Here is a 17750-nt window from a genome sequence, read left to right on the forward strand (position 1 = left end):
CTAATTATAGATGTGCTTTTACTTGAGGAACCAGAGCAGAATACTCAGTGGATGAGATCTCAGCTGAGACTGCTTCCGAGCAACCTCATTGGATGTCACTGGAGTCTGAAGCTTTACATCGCTGGGTGTGCCAAAATAATCTTACACGCAAACTCAGTGTCCAGCCAAAGGACTTCAGATTGGTAAAATATAGTTGCTTTATTTCCTATTTGGCATCAATTTACCACTGAAGTCACACAGAAGTTACAAACACTTGAGAAAGGTTATGAACATTTCAGTCATAGTGATGGGCAGTTTTGCATTTTGAGTTTAATGCATAGTGATTACATTATATGAGCACAACTGATGACATGTCAAAATGAAAATTTCTTTGCTAATTTTGTTTGAAAGAATTAAAATAATCCAAAGTGGTAATGTTTTTTTTAAAAAATACCAGGAAAATTAAAACCCACATGATGAAAGAGTGGTAACAGCATGGATACAAAATTGGCTTAGAGAAAGGAATCGGAGATCAGTGGTGAACGGCTGTGTTACAGACTGAAGTAAATAGTGATGTCACTGAAAATCAATATCAGGACCACTGTTGTTTTGACATATATAAATTATGAGTAATTGGAATATATAAGCCATTAGGTGGCACAAAACTCAGAACTGTCATACAAGGAGAATAATAGACTTCAGGAGGACAAATACAGACTTGAGAAATTAGCTCATATATGGCAAAAGAACTGTATTGCAAAGAAGTGTGAAACAATGCAATTTGAAAGGAAGAATGAAGAGACGCAACACTATTGAAATTACCCAACTTTTAAAGGGTTCAGACAAAGAGGGACCCAGAGTTCATATATGCAAGTATTTGAAGGTAATTTTAGTATGGCGAGATAAACAGTAATTGAGATCTTAGACTTTATAAGAACTGGCATGGAGTACACAAACAAAGTTATTCTAAATCTTTCAGGTTAACTGGCTGGCCTTTAGCTGAATTAGTGTGTCCAATTTGAACAACCAACTTTTCGAAGGATTCCAAGGCTTTGCAAAATGTTTACATTGGATTTCAATTGGATAAATGGCAGAGAAACAGGCCATTCACCACATCTAGTCCATTCCTTATTAGTGGCACACTCAAACCTTCTTCCATTTTTTTCTAATCTAATCTAAATTTGTCTTCTATTCCCAACTTTCTTGTAAAAATCTGTTAGTTTCCTTTTAATTGTATGCATTTTATTTGCTCCAAACACTCTTTGTGGTGGCAAGTTTTACATTCTCATTACTCTTTTGGTAAAGAAGTTTCTTCTGAATTCTCTATTGGATTTCTTGATGACTATGTGGACCTTTAGTTCTGCTTTTGTCCACAAGAGGAAATATTCTGCTGTATCCACACTATCAAAATCTTCCATAATTTTTAAAATCTCAATAAAGTCACTGTCAGCCTTTTTAAAACTCTATCGACCCTTTTCTGCCTATCTATATATATTATTCTTGTAAATATTATCTATATCCGCTGGAGTGCTGTTTTATAATAGTGAAAAGAACTGCACATAGTTCTCTGAATGATGGCATAACCAAGGTTTAATATAAGGTATAGAGGTGTTTTCTTACTTTTCAATTCTATCCCTCTGGAAATAAAACCTAGTGGTTAGTTTATTATAGTTTCACTTATTAGAATGGTAGGAATCATCAGATTTAGGTCTGATGTTTGTTGCTCACAGTTATATAAACATTTTACTGTCATGTTGAATCAACAAGCCTTATACCCATTTACATGACAACATAATGTTGTCATTATGAGTCTAAAAATTATACACTCTCCTAAACTGGACCAGCTAGTTATATATTCATATATTGTGGTTCAGATCTGAGTGTGTGGTGGAGGCAGAATCAACCAAGGCATTTACGAGGAAGTCAGTTACTATCTGAAAAGGAAGAACACACAGGGTTATAAGACACAGGTGTAGCACTATGTAAACTGCTACCTCAAAAAACCAGCTCAGACATAACATGCTGAATGGCCTCTTTCAGTGCTCTGAACATTCTGTCATTCTCAAACTATATCTTTGCACATAATCTTTCCACCAGAATGGTATCACTTCATTCAAATAATACAACTTATCTTCACAAAATAATTCTAATAAAGTGCAGACACATGTTCCCGCAAACATCAATCATCTTGCTTGACTTAAGATAGAACATAGAACAGTACAGCATAGGTAAGGGTTCTTTGGCCCACAATGTTATGCGAACATGACTCCAAATTAAACTAATCTCTTCTGTCTGCCCTTATTCCATATCCCTCCATTCCTTGCATAATAATGTGCTTATCTCTAAGCCCTTTAAATGTCCCTATCATATCTGCCTTCGTCACTACCATTGGCAGTACATTCCAGGCACTTGCCACTTACTGCTTTAAAAGAAACTTGTCCCTCAGATCTGCTTTGAACTTTCACCCTCTCACCTTAAATGCATGCCCCCTAATATTAAACACTTCAACTCTGGGAAAAAGATTTTGACTGTCAACCTTATCTATGCATCTTATAATTTTATAGACTTCTATCAAGTCTCCCCTCAGCCTCCACTGCTCCAAAGGAAATGAGCCTGGTTTTTCTATCCTCTCCTTATAGTTCAAACCCTCTAATCTTGGCAGCATCCCAGTAAACCTCTTCTGCACCTTCTCAATGCCTCCACACCCCTCCTGTAATGTGGCAACCAGAATTTAATGCAATATCGTAGGTGCAGCCTAACCAAAGTCTTATAAAGCTGCAACATTCCTCGTGTACTCCATCCCCCAACCAATAAAGGGAAGCATGCCATGCATGTCCTTTACCACCCTATCTACTTGTGTGGCCACTTTCAGGGAGCAATGGATTTGAACCACAAGGTCCCTCTGTATATCAATGCTGTTCAGGGTCTTGCCATTAACTATTTACTCTTCTGTAATATTTGATCTCCCAATGTGCGGCACATCATACTTGTGTAGATTAATCTCCATCTCCCATTTCTCTACCCCTATCTGCAACTGATCTGTATCTTACTGTATCCTTTGACAACCTTTTACACTATCCACAACTCCACCAATCTTTGTATTATCTGCAAACTTACTAACCCCATCCATCTACATTTTCGTCCAAGTCATTTACATGTATCAGAAACAGCAGAGGTCCCAGTGGAATGCCACTAATCATGGACCTCCCTTTGCCATCTCTGAGCCAGCCAATTCTGAATCCACAGTGAAAGTCACCATGGATCCCATGCATCTTAATCTTCTGAATGAACTTACCATGAGGGACCTTGGCGAAAGCCTTACTCAAATCCATGTAGCTGGTTAAAGCGCAGCAGGTCAGATAGCATCCAAGGAGCATGAAATTCGACGTTTCTGGCATAAGCCCTTCATCAGGGCTTCCTGATGAAGGGCTTATGCCCGAAACGTCGAATTTCCTGTTCCTTAGATGCTGCCTGACCTGCTGCGCTTTAACCAGCAACACATTTTCAGCTCTGATCTCCAGCATCTGCAGACCTCACTTTTTCCTCAAATCCATGCAGTCCTGGATAGGGGTCTAGTTTCACATCTTTTCCGGTTTCAGAGGAAGCTACTTGCAACCAGAAAAGATGCAAAACCTGCCGGTACTCCACCCACCTCCATCCAGGGCCCCAAACAGTCCTTGCAGGTGAGACAGAGGTTCACCTACCTCTCTTCCAACTGAGTTTACTGCATCAGGTGCTCCCAATGTAATCTTGTCTACATCGGGGAGATCAAATGTAAACTTAGGGAACGGTTCACTGAGCATCTTAGCTGGGCCTGCAGGGGCTGACCGGACCTCCTACAAACCACCCATTTTAATTCCCTTTCCCCATCCCTTTCTGATGTTACGATCCTTGGTCTTCTCCATTGCCACAATGAACCAAACCATGAATTGGAGGAACACACCTCATCTTCCATCTGGGCCACCTACATTGAGTTCTCAATTTCAAATAAAGTCCCTTCCCATCCTCTGACTCCCTTTCCAGCCGCTCCACCTCCCTTCCACTTCTTTTTGCCACCAACTGGATTCATTCCTCCCATTGACCAACCAGGTTATATATACCTTCTACCTGTCTTCACCTATCCCTACTTCACTACCCTACCCCCACCACTCCCTTTATCTGCAGCTCCCCTTACACCCATCCCCAGTCCTGAAGAAGGGTTACACCCAAAACATTGACTTCTCCACCTCCTGATGCTGCCTGATTTGCTGTGTTCTTCCAGCCTCCTGCTTGTCTACCATGTAGACATGGGAGGAATGATAGGGAAATTTGCATCAATACAAACATTGCCTGGATGGTTGATAGCAAAGAAATGACTGTCAACCAGAGGAAGAAATGACATGAAGAGGTTTCTAAGAGGAAGAGAGTTGGTTGAGTTGGCAGAAAAATAGCAAAAAAGAATTCGATCTAGAGAATGTGAGAGTGTGCATTTGCAAAGGGCAACCAAAACAATAAACAGGGGTTGAGAGGGGTTCGGGACTATTCTCCTTCAGAAGATGAATTTGAAGTAGAGAGACCAATTGGGTACTTCCCCAAAAACTAAACAAACATCAGTGATGGTACTTACAGTACTGCAGGAAACACTTTGTCTTAATTTATTCATAGGATGTGGTCATCACTGGCCAGGCCAATATTGATTGTCCATCCTTAATTCCAAGAGGGCAGTTGAGAGTCAACCACATTGCTGTGGAGTTGGAGTCACATTTAGGCCAGACCAGGTAAGGATGGCATTTCTTTTTACTGAACCAAATGGGTTTTTCCCAACAATTGGCAACAGCAATGGTCATTTTTCGATTCCTAATTCCAAATTTTTATTGAATTCAAATTCCACCATCTACTGGGATCCCAGGTCCCCAGGCCAATACTTAGGTCTCTGAACTAACAGTCCAGTGATAATACCACTGGGCCATGCCTCCCTTTGGTTTATTATTGGCCCTCAAACATTTCGGGTTGAACATTATGTTATTTTGGTGAAGTGCAAGTCACATTGAGTTGTATGGAGTTATTGTCATTGCAAGACCCAGTGAGTTTCCTTACTGTATTTTAGCAAACTCACCTCATTAACTACCTATCACATCCCTATAGTATCTCTCACATCTGATTGCCATCTAAGCTTGCCATATACCATTCCCAAAACAACTTGCCATCGAGCAGATATCCCAGAATTCATCTCCTTTGATATCTTTAAAAGGTATCGAAAGCTGCGCTTGACCTACTTGGCCAGGAATGTCTCAGTGAAAGCTATCCCTCTTGCCTTGACTGAGGCCTGCTGACAACCATGACAAAGGCAAGACAGCAGTAATATAAACTGAAAATGTATTGCTGGAAAAGCGCAGCAGGTCAGGCAGCATCCAAGGAGCAGGAGAATCGACGTTTCAGGCATAAGCCCTTCTTCAGGAATGAGGAAAGTGTGCCAAGCAGGCTAAGATAAAAGGTAAGGAGTAGGGACTTGGGGGACGGGCGTTGGAAATGCGATAGGTGGAAGGAGGTTAAGGTGAGGGTGATAGGCTGGAGTGGGGGTGGGGGCGGAGAGGTCAGGAAGAAGATCGCAGGTTAGGATGGTGGTGCTGAGTTTGAGGGTTGGGACTGAGACAAGGTGGGGGGAGGAGAAATGAGGAATCTGGAGAAATCTGAGTTCATCCCTTGTGGTTGGAGGGTTCCTAGGCAGAAGATGAGGCGCTCTTCCTCCAGCCATCGTGTTGCTATGGTCTGGCGATGGAGGAGTCCAAGGATCTGCATGTCCTTGGTGGAGTGGGAGGGGAGTTGAAGTGTTGAGCCATGGGGTGGTTGAGTTGGTTGGCCCGGGTGTTCCAGAGGTGTTCTCTGAAACGTTCCGCAAGTAGGCAGCCTGTCTCCCCAATATAGAGGAGGCCACATCGGGTGCAGCAGATGCAGTAAATGATGTGTGTGGAGGTGCAGGTGAATATGTGGCAGATATGGAAGGATCCCTTGGGGCCTTGGAGGGACGTAAGGGGGAGGTGTGGGCGCAAGTTTTGCATTTCGTGCGGTTGCAGGGGAAGGTGCCGGGGGTGGAGGTTTGGTTGGTGGGGGGTGTGGACCTGATGAGGGAGTCACGGAGGGAGTGGTCTTTTTGGAACGCTGATAGGGGAGGGGAGGGAAATATATCCTTGGTGGTGGGGTCTGTTTGGAGGTGGCGGAAATGACGACGGATGATATGATGTATATGGAGGTTGGTGGGGTGGTAGGTAAGAACCAGTGGGGTTCTGTCCTGGTGGCGATTGGAGGGGCGGGGGTCAAGGGCGGAGGAGCGGGAAGTGGAGGAGATGCGGTGGAGGGCATCGTCGATCACGTCTGGGGGGAAATTGCGGTCTTTGAAGAAGGAGGCCATCTGGGCCTCTAGTTATGATGTCTGGCCTGCTGGTGACCAGCACTGCAACAGCCACAACATTCAACTATGCTCACTTCATTAACTATCTAGAGACTGATCTGATTACCTGTGTTCTGTAACTTGTACTCTTTAGAACTTCTTTTTTCTAAGCTGTGCATATATTAGCTGTGCTACTAATTTTTCTCATGTTTGAGGAATTAGTGAACTGCATTATTAATTATTCACAAGGGATGGGATTTATTTTTAAACTCACCTTATTGTAACCAAGTGAGGGGACAGGTGAGTAATGAAGGAGAGTCAGATCATAAACAAGAACAGAAATTTCTGGAAAAGCTCAGCAGGCCTGGCAGCAACTGTGGTGAGAAATTAGAGTTCACGTTTTGGGTTCAGTGACCCTTCTTCAGAAGGAGAGTTAGATCAGCCCTTCGCAGCCAGTAATTTCATCGTTTGGAGTATCTCGTTCAGAATTGAAATTATTTGGAGAATCTCATCAAGAAACAACATTCAGCTGATGTGCAACCAAGAGGGTTGTTGTAACAACCCAGATCTGTCAGGTTCATACAGGTCTAAGCCAGATTCTCTGTGAGCAGCCACAATGCTTTCATACTGCAGAAATACAACATCTCAAGTTCGTCACTCTGGAACCAGCTTTCAGGTCTGGCTGTTGGAGAACACTGCATAATCCCCTCAAATGTAATGTTTGCACTTCAGAGCATCCTCACCATTGTGCAACAGGCAGACAACAATATGAACCATATGGCAACCAGATGCGTCACTGAGCATGCTCAAGGTGCCTGGATAGGCCTGGCAGTTTCCTCCAGTACTCCAATATCTCCAAGATATGCCCCAACACAACAATGAGAACCAGAGATACAGGAGGCTCAAAACGCTCATGCCTCTTCATCTAATGAGGATTTCAATGACAAGGAAAAGGTAAGAAAGACGGGAAGATGGAGCCCCTAATTTCAGATAACTGATAATATTGCTGTGCCCCTCAGGTATCCCAAATGTTTAGCTAGTTGTTCACATTGAATCAAAGGTAATTATCAAGACTCCCACCTCGTCTTTTGTCACCATAACACAAAACAGTCCTGTCGCCAATCATCCACTAATCGCATGTACATCAACTGGCCTCAGTTAGTTCATGCCTTCACATTTATCATCAAGTAACTAAAAACCCAAGTTGGCCCTCTGTGTGTAAAATCACAGGGAAAGTGATGCAAATTAATATGTTATATGTGAATAGAGAAATTAAATAAACAAACACAATGTTATCATAAACACCCATGTGCCCCCGTAATCTGCTGCAGGCCACTATATCCTGCAGTAAGTGCCAGAACCCTAACCACTAATGCAGAAGCTCCTAATCACAGGCATTTTCAATGCTGGAAGGTTGCCTACAATATATCAATGAAATAGATCCTGGAAATAAGTAGGAATAAACATACAAAAAATTGAGTGAGAGATTTTTCTGCATTGCCTGACCTTGTAGTTTAGCAGAAAACCTAGACAATTTGATGCTTTGAAGTATTTCTACCCTTTTATAAACAAAAACAGAAGTTAGCTGATGTAGATCCGGCCAGAGAACAATAACACAGTAGTAAGGAATGACCAGCTGTTCCATTGCATATGATGAGATTTAAAAATTGCTTCAAGGTTTGTGTGTAAAGCATGATTCCTTCACATAAAACAAAGTTCTAACAGGATCTCCTCCTCAATTCTACATATCCATGAATAGTAGAGAAAAGAAGCTGGGAAACTCCACTTACTACACAATTAGGAGAAACATCCAAGTGGACCTGCTGGCTGGAATCTTTTGCCCTCCCTAATATTATAGTTGGAAGTGATTATACAGGGAGCACAATGAGCAAATCCATACCGAGTTGCTTCAGGGCTCTCGGGCAGGAAAGGGGGTGAGGTCACAGGGGGAGTCTTGATTGGGAAAGGTCTGGGAAATCAGTCCCCAGCCCTTGGTTCTGACCATCTTTCCCTGCAACACTGGCCCCATGGTCATCTCCCATCATCCCTCAGCTCTGGACCGGCTGGGCTCTAGTGACAACCCGAGACCTCAGGTGATCATTAACCTCCCCAGTGAACTTAGCCTTCCAATGAGATGCCAACGTCAGATTAGCCAGCAGCTCTCAGTGGGTGAAATTGTCCATCCTCAGAGTCCATGGCCTGATGGGAAGGCACCATCAAATGCCTGAATGGAACATAATGCAACAGGCTGACCCTAATAGAGGCGACTCACGGCTTCCTACTGACTGTGGATCCAACTGCATAGACCCTGATCACCTTCATAGTTGCTGTCCAGTATTGGTCTTTGGCTATTGCACAACACCAAAGCACATGCTAGATGTCATCTCAAACCGAACACATAATATTAGCTGATTGAAAGGTATCTCCCTTTCCCATTGCTAACCAATGTGATATAATCCTAGGAATGTTTCCTCAGTCATTGGTGGCATCTCTTCTTAAAGTTCGCCTTTTTGGATGTCTTGTTGTCTGACATAATTGAATAGCCAAATAATGTAACTGATGTTAATTGTATATTGAGTGACCTATACTTGTACTTTGACAGGAGGTGATATTTCCAAAAAAATTAATGCTTGAGGAAAAAAAAATGTAGTTTTTTAAGCTACTGCTATGTTTGAAACTAATTGTTTTCTGTTCGTCAATTCAGCACAGAACTAGTCTTATAATCCTCTGGGACTATAATTGCTTTAACTTTACCTTATAAAGCACTAGAGATATAGTTATGGACCAGTTGCAGAGGTAATTCCAGTGCCCAAATCCATTTCATAACTGATCTGACTCTTATAAGAACGTTGACAATTGAAGAAACAATAGTTTTCAAGATGTCTTAATCTCAAGCAATTTATTTTGTACTTTGCAGTGAATTTTAAATGCATCAGCCCATGAATCTGGGTGAGGGCATAGATTAAATCGAGCAAAATTGTGTGCTTCTTGGGAAATATCGCTCCCAATACTGCTTTCCAGGTTTTACAGATACAGACAAAGGTTGGACAGTCTATCTCATCTCAGGAGGGAGTTTGATATTTAAATACGTTACTGAGGCTGACAGTCTCTGGTTTAAACCATTTTATAGGTTTTACAAAGAGTGATCCCAGACCTCAGGAAACCTATATGAACTTACACATGTACAAATTAGGGGCAGCAATACGCAATTCTGTCCTTCAAGTCTGTTCAACCATTCAATGAGAACGTGACGGATCTGTGTTTCAAATTCCACATTCCCGTCAGAACACGATACATTGCAAATTTCACATTGCCCTTGACAACCTTTGATTCCCTTATCTAGCAGGAATCCACCTCTGCCTTAAAAATATTTTGTGATCCCTACTTCCATTTCCTTATTGGGGAGAGAGTTTCAAGATCCCCTCACTCCTGTCCTGCTTGACTGACCAGTTCTAGACTGACCCACAAGAGGAAACATTTTTTCCATGCCCCCCCTAGTCAAGCTTATTCAGGATCTTCTACATTGCCATAGGGTCAACCTCTCACTCTTCTAAACTCCACTTTAAATAAAAAGCCCAACCTGCCCACTCTTTCCTCTTAACACAGTCTACACATTCTACATTTCAGTCTAGTAAACTGCTTCTGAGTTACCTCTAATGCATCCTTCCTTTAGGAGACCAAAACTGCATGGAATATTTGAGATGTGACTCACTCATGTCCTGTATAAGTGAACCATAACAAACTCACATTTACGTTCAATGCATTATATTCAGCATTTCAAGATGGTGCAAGAGCATGCCGACACTTTGAGTATAACAGACAAAAAACACTTTTCACTGTATTTTTATATACATGTGACAATAAATATAAATCTAAATTCCTCTCATAATAAGGGATAACATTCTAATAACCTTCTTAATGACTTGTTGTGCCTGCACACCAACTAATTGTGTGTCATTCATCAGAACACCAAGATCCCTCTGCACCTGAGATTCTTGCAGTCATTCTCCATTAGGTATGGTCTTTGTTTTAATTCTTCCTGCCACTATGAACAATTTTACATTTTCAGACATTGCACTCTACTCACCACATTTGTGCCCACTGACTCAATCTCGTCCTTGATATGTCATCTTCACAACCTGTCCTATGTACCTTTATGTTATTTGCAAATCTAGACACCGTGTCTTCAATACCCCATATAAGTCATTGATATCAATCATAAAATGTTGAGGGAGCAAGCTAACATCTTGATTCTAGATAACTCTTCATCAGAGCCAACTCAGCTCTGACAAAGTTGTCTGGACTTAAAAGGTTAGGTTGTTCTCTCTCTGTGGATGCTTTCTAACCTGCTGTGATCTCCAGCATTTTTTGTTTTCAGTACCGATTCCAGCATCTGCAGTAATTTGCACTTCCATAAAACATTGAGGGCCAACACAGATCTCAGTAAGAATCCAGCAGCTAAAAATAATGCAAAGACAGTGTTGTGGAGAAAATGAATGCCTCTACAGTACTACTTATAGATCAGATGCGTGGGTATGTTTCCCCTATTCTCAAGCTCCTTCGTTAAGACCCTCCAATCTCATGTAGTTTTGCAGCATAGTGGATTAGCACCGCCATTCCATATCAATTCCCCATCTCCTTAGGGTCAGACATTGAACCTAGGATCAGGCCTATCTGTATTTAATCACTATGCCAAGGTTTAAAATGTTAGATTGAAGCCCAAACCCACTCCTGAGTCTGCATCAAGAAAGACCCTCTTGAGGTCAGAAATCAGAACACCCAGGATCAAGTTCCATGTGTTTGGACTTGCCCTAGGATAGGTACTTGGCTCTCAACCTAATTTAGGAATGGAAACCAGCTCTTAGGAATAAACACCTCTTACTCCCTGAGATTGGACCAACCATCAAATGCTTCTTGCCTCAGTGCTGCATTTAAGGTAGGGGGATTAACAAGGCTGAAAGATGCATGGTATGGAGCACAGAAGGAAACCTAGACATCCAAACTTCCCTCTGAAACACTGCGCATGTAACTCAGTCAGTAATTAGAATCATAGAAACTCTACAGTGCAGAAAGAGGTCATTCAGCCCATTGAGTCTGCACCAATCCATAGAAGAGAATCCCACACAGAAATAGACCCCCACATTATCCCTGTAACTCCACATTTTCCATGGCTAACCCATCTAACCTGCACACCCCTGGATACTACAGGGCAATTTAGCACAGCCAATCCATCTAACCAACACATCTGGTTGTGAAATGAAACTGGTGCACCCAGTGGAAATCCACAGAGACTTGGGGCGAATGTGTAAACTCCACTCAGACAGCCACCCAAGGCTGAACTAGAATTCAGGTCACTGGCACTGTGAGGTAACTACTGAGCCACCCAATAACACTTGCATGCCCAAATACATCTAAACTGCTGTTATTAATGTTTCAAAAGTAACAATAAGAAGGATTTGAGGAACTGGTATTAAATCGACATGGTACAGTTATGGCGATTGGGAGTTACGAGTCAGTCAGGAAAGACCTAAAGAGAGATCTAAGATGAGCGAGGAGGGGACATGTTGGTAGATAGGATTGGGGAAAACCCTGAAGCTTTCTTTAGGTTAGAGGTGACAAAAGAATGATGAGAGTAAGATTAGGGTCGAGAGTGTGATGCTGGAAAAGCACAGCAGTTCAGACAGTATTCGATAAGAATCGATGTTTCAGGCAAAAGCCCGTCATCTTGATAGGAATAAGTCGATTTGGGACAGTCAACATCATTTTTTGAAGGGCAAGTCGTGCCTCACAAACCTGATTGAGTTCTTTGAGAAGGTGGCCAAACAGGTGGATGAGGGTCAAGATGTTAATGTGGTGTACATGGATTTCATTAAGGTGTTTGATAAGACTCCCCATGGTAGGCTACTACACAACATACGGGATTGAGAGTGCTTTCGCAGTTTGGATCAGAAATTGGCTAGCCGAAAGAAGACAGGGGGTGGTGGTTAATGGGAAATGCTCATCCTGGAGCTCAGTTACTAGTGGTGTAACTAATGGTGATCTGTTTTGGGTCCACTGCTGTTTGGCATTTTTATAAATGATCTGGATGAGGGCATAGAAGGATGATTTAGTAAATTTGCGGATGATACTAAAATTGGTACAGTTATGGACAGTGCTGAAGTATATTGTAGGTTACAGAGAGACATACATAAGCTGCAGAGCTGAGTTGAGAGGTGGTAAATGAAGTTTAATGCAGAGAAGTGTGAGGTGATTCACTTTGGAAGGACTAACAGGAATACAGAATATTGGGTGAATGGTGAGATTCTTGGTAGTGTGGATGCGCAGAGAGATCTCTGTGTCCACGTACATAGATCCCTCAAAGGTGCCATCCACGTTAATCGGGTTGTTAAGAAGGCACATGGTGTGTTAGCTTTTATTAGTAGAGGGATTGAGTTTCGGAGCCACAAGGTCATGCTACAGTTGTACAAAACGCTAGTGCAGCCACACTTGAAGTATTGCATACAGCTCTAGTCACGGCATTATAGGAAGGATGTGGAAGTTTTGGAAGGGTTCAGAGGAGATTTACAAGGTTGTTGCCTTGTATGGAGGGAAGGTGTTATGAGGAAAGGCTGAGGGACTTGAGGCTGTTTTCGTTAGAGAGAAGAAGGTTGAGACATGGCTTAATTGAGACATACAAGATAATCAGATGGTTAGATAGGTCGGACAGTGAGTGCCTTTTTCCTTGGATGGTGATGGCTATCACGAGGGTACACAGCTATAAATTGAGGGGTGATAGATATAGGACAAATGTCAGAGATAGTTTCTTTACTCAGAAAGTAGTAGGGACATAGAATGCACTGCTTGCAAGAATAGTAGACTCACCAAGTTTCAGGGCATTTAAATGGTCAATGGATAAACATGTGGATGAAAATGGAATAGTTTAGGATAGAGAGGCTTCAGATTGGTTCCACAAGTTGGCATAACATTGAGGGCAGAAGGGCCTGTATTGCGCTGTAATGTTCCATGTTCTAAGAGATACCAGGCTTATATTACCGCTGTCTTGCCTTTGTCATGGTTGTCAGCAGGCCTCAGTCAAGGCAAGAGGGATAGCTTTCACTGAGGTGTTCCTGGCCAAGTAGGTCAAGTGCAGCTTTTGATACCTTTTAAAGATTTCAAAGGAGATGAATTCTGGGATATCTGCTCAATGGCAAGTTGTTTTGGGAATGGTATATGGCAAGATTAAATGGCAATCAGATGTGAGAGATACCATAGGGATGTGATAAGTAGTTAATGAGGTGAGTTTGCTAAAATACAGTCAGGAAACTCACTGGGCCTTGCAAAGACAATATTATCAATGGTATTATCACTGGACTGTCAGTTCTGAGACTTAGGTATTGGCCTGGGGTCCTGGGATCCCAGTAGATAGTGGAATTTGAATTTAATAAAAATTTGGAATTAGGAATCGAAAATTGACCATTGCTGTTGCCAATTGTTGGGAAAAACCCATTTGGTTCAGTAATGTCCTTTAGGGAAAAAAAAATTGCCATCCTTACCTGGTCTGGCCTAAATGTGACTCCAACTCCACAGCAATGTGGTTGACTCTCAACTGCCTTCTTGGAATTAAGGATGGACAATCAATATTGGCCTGGCCAGTGATGACCACATCCCATGAATAAATTAAGACAAAGTGTTTCCTGCAGTATTGTAAGTACCATCACTGATGTTTGTTTAGTTTTTGGGGAAATACCCAGTTGGTCTCTCTACTTCAAATTCATCTTCTGAAGGAGAATAGTCCTGAACACCTCTCAACCCCTGCTTATTATTTTGGTTGCGCTCTGCAGAGATAGTTTCTTTACTCAGAGAGTAGCAGGGATATAGAACGCACTGCTAGCAACAGTAGCAGACTCGCCAACGTTATGGGCATTTAAGTGGTCATTGGATTGGCATATGGACGAGAATGGAATAGTGTGGGTTAGATGGGCTTCAGATTGGTTTCACAGGTCGATGCAGTATCGAGGGTCAAAGGGCCTATATTACGTTGTTATGTTCCATGTTCTGTAAATGACAAATGTGGCAAATTATTTCTCTCCATATTTCACAGGGAATGCTCAGTGTCTACGTTATGCAGCAGAAAGTGGATGTAGATTCACTACCTTGGAACTACAACCATTTGTACTGTTCCAGGATTTCTGGGACCTCCCCGAGTAAATGAACCCGGGCCTGCACCAACACGTTCAAAGAACTGAAGCAAGATGGAAGGGCCACGATCTTCCCATCTCAGGTTATGCCCAAAGACATCAATTTCAGAGTCATCAAAAGGTGTTGGCAATGGGTTTTTAAATCTGAGACCATCTTTTCAGAGGCCTCGGCAAAGGCACTTTGAGAATATAAGTCATCCAAAATAGCTTGGCTCCTGTTTTCCAACAGTGTTTTAGCCATGTCCATGCTCTTATGGTCATTTCTCAGTGTGATGGCCCATACTGGCAGCATGCCTGGGTCATCCAGAGCAATGCAGCATACTCTGAGTGTGCTGCCACTGCTCAGTGATTGAACAAATGAGGTGGGGGAAGTAATCCATATCACTGACTAAGTTAGATATCTATGCTGCGGCTTAATGTGCTGTTTTTAATGATTGATTTCATGATCAAGATCATTGGCTTTGAAACAAGACATTGCAGCAGGGAGGTCTTCAAAGCCACTGATCTGTGGTTTCTGTTGGAAAGTGTGCAGGTTTAGACAGAACACACTCTAAAACGATAGTAATAAGCTCAGAGTTCCATGTACGAAAACAAAATTTTCCTTAATGAGTTCTGCTAGCCAACAATCTAATTATAAACAGACGGAATCACAGAATGGAATCCTCAAAACACTGGCAACATTCTGGAAACCCCTTCTAATAAAATGTAATTTAACTTATTTAGACACTATAAAGCAGTGGCTCTGGAGATGTGCCTTCAGGAGATTTTCCAATTTTTAAAGAATGTTCAGGCACAATTTGAAAATGCATTAGTCTACATGGAGCCCATTTCCTTGCTGTTAACTGTCACTGATTCTTCTCCCACCCACTGCACTGTCGCCTCCAGATCCTTTTCACTCAGCTCCAATTCCAGCTCCTGAAATTTCCATCATTGTATTTTAGGTCATTTGTTCTATTCCATTTCTCCAAATGCATTTGAAAATCATAAAATTACTAAGAAAAACCTTCAGCCATAAATGTCCAGCTTTTATGAAGTTGTATTATCTACCCAGATAAAGTAAGGTAGCAATGCCAAAGCTTCACAGTTGGGAACCATTTATAATGAAAAGAACAACTGAGCAAATTGTGACAGCCAATGTACCAGAAAATTATTTTAATTTCTGTTTGAGTCTTGCACATTTACAGTTATACATACAAGTCGGATTAACAGGGATAAAAATGGTGAATATGATAAGGACAGGATTAGCGAATGAATTAGGGTTAGGGAGTCAGACAGGGATCGAGATGAAGTTAGAGAAGGGATAGGAATGAGGAATGGAGTAATATAATGATGGGGATTAGGAAAAGGGACATGAACAGGAAAATACAAGGGCAAGGGTAAAGTCAGGAGAGATGGCAAATGCTAATCGATTTTTCATTTCTGTGATGTTTAGCATTGTTTTTTCCCTGATGCTGGCGACTGAGTGAAGGTCAAAGTTGCAAGAAGGAGCAGAGGTAGTTTTTGTTTTAATCCATTCGCAGGAGAAGGGCATTATTGACTAACCCAGCATTAAACCCAGAGGCCAGTTAAGAGTCAACCACATTGCTGTGGGTCTGGAGTCACAGACTTGGTCGGGATGGCAGATTCCTTCCCTGAATTAACCAGATAGGTTTTTCTAGACATCAGCAATAGTTTCATGGTCATCATTAGACTCTTAATCCCACATTTGTTTTTGTTGTTCAACTCAAACTTCACCATCTACCATGGTGGGATTTGAACTCAGGTCCCTAGTACATTCTCTGGGTCTCTGAATTAACAGTCCAGTGGCAATACCATGAGGCCCTTGCCTCTCCTCCCCACCAGGTGTTGTGTCCTTTATTTGAACATGTTAACACATTATCTCCCTGCTACTGGACTAATAGTTCCCTGGTTGAAGTCCAGAGGTAGGTCATAATGTCCCTGAATAGGTTGATTAGAGAAAAATCTAACAGCTTAGTATCTGCTTCTAAGCTGGGTAACTAGGTTTGGTCCTGGGCATCTCCTGTGGCCTGCACCAGAATCGTATGTATATAGCACAGAGACTGATTTGGACACAAAAAAAACACTTCCATTGCATTGAACGTCTGTGCACTACGAAGCCAAATTGTGAAAAAAAAAATCCCTGACAATTTAAGGCTGTGCTGGTTGGCAGTGGCATGATGGGCCATATTGTTCTTAAATTGTTGTCATTAACCATAACGCATGATACGAATGATCCAAGTATGTCATACAAAGCTCATCTTTAATTAACCACATTCCAAATGCGGTTTAGTACCAGAAAGATTAGATAAAATGAAAAGAGATTGATGTGACTTCCTCATGCATGCTGAATCTGCTGGGATCAGCTGATATTTTTCCAGCACTTTTTACTTTTTTTATGTCAAAACATTTTAGTGCAGTCACCAGATGAACCTACCTCTTGAATGCATATGCTTACATATTGAAGTAGATGTAATCTAGCATGAAACAAAATCAATGCTTAGAGTGTAGCAGTTGCATAAAGTGTATCATCGAATCCAATAGCTAAATTTCAAGCAAAATAGTAATGCTGAGGAAAGGGTGATGCTTGCGAAGGTATTCTTCAGATATTGTACTTTTTTTGTCCATATTTGAAAGAAATCTAAAACTATGTTGTATTTGAGACTATACAAAGAAAATTAGTCCCTAGATAGCCTCAGGGAAGTTAAATCTTTTTCAAGGAAATTAATAACAGCTCACAAAGGTCTAAGCGATTGTGATCTGGTAAAGCAGTGGAAAAGTGCAAATGATATCAGATGCCCAGTGGTAAAAATGAACAGTAAAGCAGGGAAGACTAGTACCAAATGCTAATGGCAGAGGTCATCCAATGTAAATGAGTGTAACCCTTTGAGTACAATGGAATTGTCAATTGACATTGCAGGCAAATATCAGGCAGCTAGCATCAGTCCATCTCCTGATATTTCTTTCTGCCTCTGTTATATTGTGAACAGATTTAAAAGATTATTAAAGATACTTTGTGGGTTTACAGAGCTGCCCTATGCATGCTTTGTTGTAAAATCATTGTTCTATATCTATTTTTCTAGTCATCCTTCACCCTTGGCTATCCTATACACACATTAAATCTGCTCTATATTAAGGTAAGAAAATGTGGACTACCTCACTTTCATGTTGCAATATGTCTGACAGAGCAGTCAAAGTCTCCCAAAATACATGCAATAAATGCACACATA

At 41.7% G+C, this 17750-nt stretch overlaps 1 long non-coding RNA gene across 1 annotated transcript in view; it reads right to left on the reverse strand.

Annotated features, from left to right (window-relative positions):
* Positions 1–1828: 1828 nt before the first annotated feature.
* Positions 1829–17750, reverse strand: part of LOC132819444 (uncharacterized) — a 45720-nt gene continuing 29798 nt past the window's right edge. The window contains exon 3 of the long non-coding RNA XR_009645083.1: positions 1829–1913. This is a non-coding gene — a long non-coding RNA (uncharacterized LOC132819444). The remainder of the gene's footprint in view (positions 1914–17750) is intronic.

This window comes from Hemiscyllium ocellatum, chromosome 10 (assembly GCF_020745735.1).
Source record: "Hemiscyllium ocellatum isolate sHemOce1 chromosome 10, sHemOce1.pat.X.cur, whole genome shotgun sequence".
In the NCBI taxonomy this organism is placed as follows: Eukaryota; Metazoa; Chordata; class Chondrichthyes; order Orectolobiformes; family Hemiscylliidae; genus Hemiscyllium; species Hemiscyllium ocellatum.